This window comes from Pteropus vampyrus, unplaced genomic scaffold (genome assembly GCF_000151845.1).
Source record: "Pteropus vampyrus isolate Shadow unplaced genomic scaffold, Pvam_2.0 Scaffold35, whole genome shotgun sequence".
Classification (NCBI taxonomy): Eukaryota; Metazoa; Chordata; class Mammalia; order Chiroptera; family Pteropodidae; genus Pteropus; species Pteropus vampyrus.
The window spans coordinates 1013076-1019511 of record NW_011888816.1 but is presented as its reverse complement, the minus strand read 5'-3'; the positions used below and the strand labels follow the sequence as shown (position 1 = coordinate 1019511).

Below are 6436 nucleotides of genomic sequence, written 5' to 3'. Positions count from 1 at the left end.
GTGGTCTTTCCCGGAAAAGAAATGTGAGCTGCCCTCTAACTCCTGGGTAGAAGAAATTTCACCGTCTTTACTTTTTCTAAATTCACAACTTAGGTTTTCGTATCTCACCCAGTTAGGCGGTCAGTTTTCAGCTGCTTCCTCAGCCCTCCCGGGGGTCATGTGGAAACCTCCAAGGCTGGCCAAACTCTCTTGAATAGCGAAAAGGCCCCTCGTCCTTTAGCCCAACACCCCCGTCCTTCCTGTTGGTTCCTCCCTGTGCACAGGTGCCGGCAGTTTGCTGAGAGGAGCTGGTCTCCCCACGCCCACGAGTCTAGGCTGTGAGATGCTCCTCACTGTGTTTTCCAAGATGAACAGGGCGTGAGGAACCCAAGCAGACCAGATACTTACTCCCAGATGCTGAGGTAAGGAGGACTTTCCTCTGGGGATGGCGCCCTCCATGAATTTCAGTCCGGGGGAAAAAGCTGCCTGTTCTCCCCATACCCAATTCCACCTCTGTTCTGCTTTGCTGCTCTCTCTAGTCCCCACAGCCTGACCCAAAGCTCGCCCCAGGAAGGTACCCCACTTTCTTTAGAGGTTGTATTCAGGGGGACGCCATTGCTTGCAGCCATGTATGCTTTATTTACTGGAGGAAGAAAAGAGGGGAGAGGAAATAGAGGCCTGACGAAGCCAACTGATGCAGAGCAGCTCTTTCTTTAGGTGATGGCCTTGATGACGACCTCCCGGCCTGCACCTGAGTTTATGTTTGTTGGTTCCAAGCCAGAAACTTCTCTGGGGTTCCCATGGCAATGGCTGTTTTGACCTGTGGTATTTAAGACTATTGTTTTCTCCGTCCCATTTGCGAAATCTTACATGATTCTTTTTCTCTTTCCCTAAAGAATAACGAGTTTATCGATGTAAAATGTTCGTGACCAAGAAATGATTGTTGTTAACATTGATATCTACGCAGAAGATGTAGAGATCGATCCTAAAAGTATCCTTCAAGGAACTCGAAGTGTATGACGTGGAGACAGATAAAACGAAGGAAAGCGCTCTCAAGTTTGTAGAAAGTTCACCGGGGGCTCAAAGGAAAGAGGCATCAGTTCTAGCTGGGGGGCCGGGAAAGGATTCATTGAAGAGGTGGTCCCTGGGGGATAAGGAGGTTTCTTCCATTTGGGCAAGAGAATGAAGGGCAGGCATCCCTCCCCAACGGAGGAGCAAGGAAGTGATGACTCAGGGAGGGAACGGCGACATGGGGGACAGCCACCTTCACCTGTTAGTTTATTCTTTTCACCCAGATTTTCATTTGGGGTATTTTGTTTCTTCTTTAAGTACATCCCTTAGAAATGTCTTTCGTGAGGATTTAGTGAGGTGGTAAATTATCTCAGTGTTTACATTACTGAAAATGTCTCTATTTCACTCATTCTAGAAATAGTTTCGTTGGCTTTACAAATCTGGTTGACAGGTGTTTCTATCAGCACTTTCTAAAACATCATTCCACTGTCTTCTGGTTTCCATATGTGATGCTGAGAAGTCAGATATTCATTTTTATACCTTTGTGAGAAATATCTGTTTCAAGCTTCTTTTAAGAGTTTGTCTTTGTCTTTGACATTCTGTAGTTTCACGATGATGTGTATGGGTATGGTCATCTTATGTTATATTCTGTTGGGGATTTTCTTTTGGTGGGGTGGAATTTTCTAAATATAAGGATTCATATCTTTACCAAATTCTACAAATTTCTCAGCTACTATTTCTGTAAATATTGCCTCTTCTTCTGTTCTCCCTATTATCTGCTTCTGGAACTCTGGTTAGATCTATGTTGGATCGTCTCATTCCATCCTCTAATTTTCTTACCGAGAAGTTTCCATATTTTCGTCTCTCTGAGCTGCATTCTGTGCAATTTCTTCAGATTTGTATTTGAGTTCACTGATTCTTTTCAGCTGTGTCTACTTTGTTTTTCGACTCTTTCATAGCTATTTTAACTTATACGTATTCTTTATTTCTAGAAGTCTCGTTTTGGTTCTTCTTCTAGTACATCTGCTCATTTTTTATAGTTTCTTGCTTCTTACTTTTAAGTTCTATTTACTTAATCATATTAAAAAATATTTTCTATTTGATCATTCTAATAGCTAATCTTTATGAGTAAATTTCTATTTTTTTTTTTTCCTGCTGATTCTTACTCATGATGGCTTGTTTATTTGGGTGTTTTTCTAGTTTTATATTGGGCACTCATATGTGATAGAACTTTTCCTGTACGAGTTTTATGAAGCCTGGGTTGAGGGTGCCTGCTCATCTCTGTCAGGAGTTTTTAGGAACTATAGACCTAGGTCCCTCTAAATTAAATTCTTCCCTTGGGATTCTGAGTATATTTCAGTGTACAAAACCTATACGAAATTTGGCCAGTGGCCTTGAAATCTCATGGGAAGCTTTTTTAAATTCTCCAACAGAACTGCATCTGAGTCCCTACTTCTTGCAGGATGTCTTCTCATTCACCCCTTTTCTCAGGGTGTAACCTCCTCTGAATCCTAGATTTATATAAGATTTTGATCTTCTCAAGCTGTATTACTGCTCAGGTCTAAGGCTGGTTCTCTTTTCTGACTCCCAACCCCCACCTCCAGCTGTGAAGTGCTTTTCGGTTCTTATTTACCTCCAAAGACTGGTGTTCCTGCTGATTTCTGAATCACAGGTGATCTCCTTACTTTACTTTCCTGTAGATTATTTCATTGCTATAAAAGAGATTGTGTGTGTGCGTTTAGCATGTTAATTTTTTTTTTCTTTTTTTTTAATCTAGACTGTCTCAGGGTATTCCAATTGGTTGCTTCTTCGGGCATTCTAATTTTCTTTACATTGGCTTGTCTTTGTTCATAATATCTATTATCTTCTTTTATGATAGCAATTTGATTTTAAGGCTTCTACTTCTTACTATTTGTAATATTTTTATTCTTTAATTGTATCGTTTTTGTACTCAATCGATTTATCAGCTCACCTTTCAGTTCTTGCTTTATTTAATTCATTGAGTTCATTAGAAGAACTCAATGACCTATTTTTGAGATGTGTTTCCTTTTAACATCTAGTTTTCTTTTCTTCTTCTTCTTCTTTTTTTTTTTTTAGGCAAGGCAACCCTTGGTTGACCTCACAGATTGCAAGAACCTTGTCAACTTAGATCCCTTAGTTTTTTTATTTTTTACGCCTAGAGCACCTGGTCTTCCTAGGTGGTCTCTCATCCAGGTACTGACCAGGCCCGACCCTGCTTAGCTTCCAAGATCAGACAGGATCGGGCTTGTTCACGGTGGGATGACTGTAGAGGATGTATTTTCTTTTAGAATATGTTCTTCAACCATCTTTTGCATGCTTTGTTCTTTTTTGTTGTTTATTGTAGTTATTTTCATAGTTCGAATGTGGACAGCTTTGTCCACACAGAGTATATTCTGTGAGAAATTTCCTACCAACATTTCTTGTTCTATCTCCTTTTCTGTAATCTGAGAGAGTGGGTAGGGACGATTGTTTTCCTGACTCACAGTGGAGTCCTAAAGCCCTTGTTTTATCTGAGAAATTATCTCCCTTCTCCTCTCAGTGGCTGTTTCTATGCCTTTTAGACGCCCTTCCACCCCACCCTCCACCCAAATAGAGGAGGAAAAGAAAATGTCACTTCTCTTCAGAATAGGTCTGTGAGTCAATTTATCAGGATTCTGACTCACTAGAGCTACACGGAGATATGTTTCACTCTATCAGATTCTTATTTTTCCCCCCTTTGTCACCACGTCTTGAATTCTTATGTCATTAGATTATGTCCTTGTCTGGCTCCTACTGGTAAATTTTTTTGGTTTGCTTCTTTCTTTTCTACTGTTTTTGTCATTTCCTAAGGAGAGAAGAAGGTTTCTGTGATTCTGTTTCGCGTTGCCGACTCAACCCAATCTTATCTGCTTTCTCTCTTCCAGAATTCTCTCAAAATTTCTGTTAGCTATGAGCTACCTTTATTGTTTTCCAGCACTTTTATAGTTTTGTTCCTCAGACACACACACACACACACAGACACACACACAGACACACACACACACACACACACACACACACACACACACACACACGGTTTTGACTGAGGTGCTCATTGACTTAAGTGGGGCCCGCCAGCTCTTGGCCGATATGGATTTGTACATGCCAACTTGAGAAAGATTTCCTGTGAACTAAGTCAGTACTCTTCAGCAAATCTATCACACAACTGGCTAATGTCAAGTTCAGGAGTTTGATTAATCAGGACTTCTTAAATCAGAGAAATGGCAGCGAGTTATCAGCGTTGGTGCATGAGACCTTTTTTTTTCCTGGGAACAGAGGCCTTAGTGTTCATCAGACAACCTCTCTAAGTCTCTGTTTCCTTATCTGTAAAATGGGGGTGATACTTATGCCACACAGGGGTCATTATGAGAATTAGATAATGGAATTCTTATTAACCTTGTTTATTTAAGGAAAGCATTTGGCATAGGGTTTAGAATGTAGTGAGTAGGAGGATTATTCTCAAAGGAGATTATATCCACCCAATTTTAATAACCACTGAAATAGAAGATTTTTCTTCTAGTTTTCTATTGCTATATAACAGAGCACTCTAAAATCCAGTAGCTTAAACCACAATTTTTTTATCGCTCATTATTCTGTGGGTGGATTCTGGCTCCAGTGAGCAGTTCCTACTTGGGGTCTATCATACGGTTGCCTTCGCGTGTTGACCGGAGTCTTCAGAAGACTCAACTGGGCTGGCCATCAAGATGGCTCACTCTCATGACTGATAGTTGATTCTGGTTGTTGGCTGAGGGCTCATCTGTGGCTGTCAATTAGAGTGCTTACACATGGCTTCTCTACGTGACTGGGGGCTCCTCACAGCATGGGAGCTGGGTTCCTAGGGTGAGTATCCCCAAAGCAAACTGTTCAAGAGGCCCAGTCATGGAAGCTTCAGACTTCTTATGATCGAAGGGAGTGAATACCGAGAGATATAAATACTGAGAGTCTTGGTTCGTTAGCGGGGGAGGGACATTTTTCCAGAAACTAGCTACCACAATTTAAAGTCTCTTTTAGCTCTAATATTCCACAATGACATTGTCATAAGCTGTTCTCTGTGCCTGGTAATGTATCAGATACCTTCATCTTTTTTCTCATTTCATCCTCATAATAATCTTTTGATTATTAAAATAACTCTCATTTTAAAGATGGGGAAACCAAGGCACAGACAGGTTAACTAACTTGGCCGGGGTCCTGTAACTCCAAGTCCAGTACTCTTTGCTCTAATCGTTTGTAAATAAGAACTGAGATGCTGCCATCTAAAAACCCTGGCCACGTTCCTAGCACGAGGCTGGGCCTTTTCCCCAAAAGGATTGCTTGAGTCCAGCTCCCTAGTGTGATTCACAGGATTTAAGAAATGCATTTACTGACTGTTTGCAAGACAGAAAAAAATCTCTCCCTGGGCAGCTGTCTTTGAGAAGTACAAACCAGGGCACGCTGGGGCGGCTTCCCAGCCACCCTCCTTTGCTGCAGGCAAGGACTGGCACCCACACTTTGCAGGGACCCAGTGTATCTATGACTGTGTGGTCACAGGGGATGATCCTGACAGCTGAGTGGGCCAGAATTAATCTTTTCCATCATCAAAATATAGATCACTTCAGCCTATCCTGTCTGAGCACGTGGCTGCTCATGTCAAAACAGGCAGCATCAATTAAACACCCCTTCAAACATCCATACACAAAGAACTTGTGAGAATGAAGTGACAGGACTCAAAAATGGTTTACTCAGAGATACTTCCTCTCCCAGGGCATTATGGGAGGTTTGCCTGGCCTACTTTCAAGGTCACCTAGCCCTGTCTAGGTGAGAGAGAAAATACTGGAGGCTCTGAGGTTCCTCTTTTAGGCTTTCCCTAATGACTAATAAGTTCTGCCCAGCACTTTACAGTTTATTAAGCCCTTTCACATAGCCCCTCACGTGACGGTCCCCAGAGACCTTGAGAGCTGGGTATTATTCTTATTTACAAGAAAGGAAAAGTAGGAGGAAAGAGGGAGGGTTACTGGCTCAGGGGAGTGTAGTTAGTAAAAATCACAGTTGGAACCCGGATGACTGTCTTCAGACCCCAAATGCCAGCCCCTTTGCTCTGCTGTAGCCCTCATGAACCATGATTCTACTTGGGGGCATTTCCTGTATTTTGAGGACGCACCATGGCCTCTGAGGAACCACACTGAGCAACTCAGCCTTCCCCTTCCGTCCACTCTGGTGTCTGCTGGCCTCTCGGTGGGGCCAGTTGGAAAATAGGAGCCACCTCAGCCAGGTCCCTCCAATTCCTGGGTTTTAGGCTCAGTATGTTGCACAGGTTGTAACCATGAAACTTAATTTTTTTCTTCTCAACCCTAGTCCCGGCTAATGATAACAAGGATGCCCTGTGGCACATCTGGCCACACTTGTTGGTGATTCATAGACCTCACTCAAG

At 42.4% G+C, this 6436-nt stretch overlaps 1 pseudogene; it reads right to left on the bottom strand.

Moving 5' to 3' along the window:
• Nucleotides 1–3163: 3163 nt before the first annotated feature.
• Nucleotides 3164–3282, bottom strand: LOC111738113 (annotated as a pseudogene).
• Between the last annotated feature and the right edge of the window lie 3154 nt (nucleotides 3283–6436).